The sequence below is a fragment of the Corvus brachyrhynchos genome, unplaced genomic scaffold (assembly GCF_000691975.1).
Source record: "Corvus brachyrhynchos isolate BGI_N302 unplaced genomic scaffold, ASM69197v1 scaffold340, whole genome shotgun sequence".
Classification (NCBI taxonomy): Eukaryota; Metazoa; Chordata; class Aves; order Passeriformes; family Corvidae; genus Corvus; species Corvus brachyrhynchos.
Genome location: NW_008235987.1, coordinates 1,139,742 through 1,140,041, shown reverse-complemented (window position 1 = coordinate 1,140,041; position 300 = coordinate 1,139,742).

The following is a 300-nucleotide window of genomic DNA, read 5'->3' as shown; positions in this document are numbered from 1 at the left end:
CCCCGGGCGGGCCGGGGCGGCTCCGGGGGGGGGGGGTCCCCCTGCCACTCCCCTGCTCCCCCAGCGTGGCAGGGGGGCCACCGGCTCCCCAACCTCCTCGGGGTCCTGCCTGCAGTGGCTTTGCTTTGCTGACCACCCCCATCCCATGTGGCACCCCTGGGGGTCCCTGCATCCCACTGTCCCCGGATCAGCCCTTTCCATGGGGTCTGGCGCTCCTGGGAGGGAAACAGTGCTGGATCTCGATGAGAAGGAGGATGCAGCGCTGCCCCGGTGTGATCCAGGTGACTTTAATGCCATGAG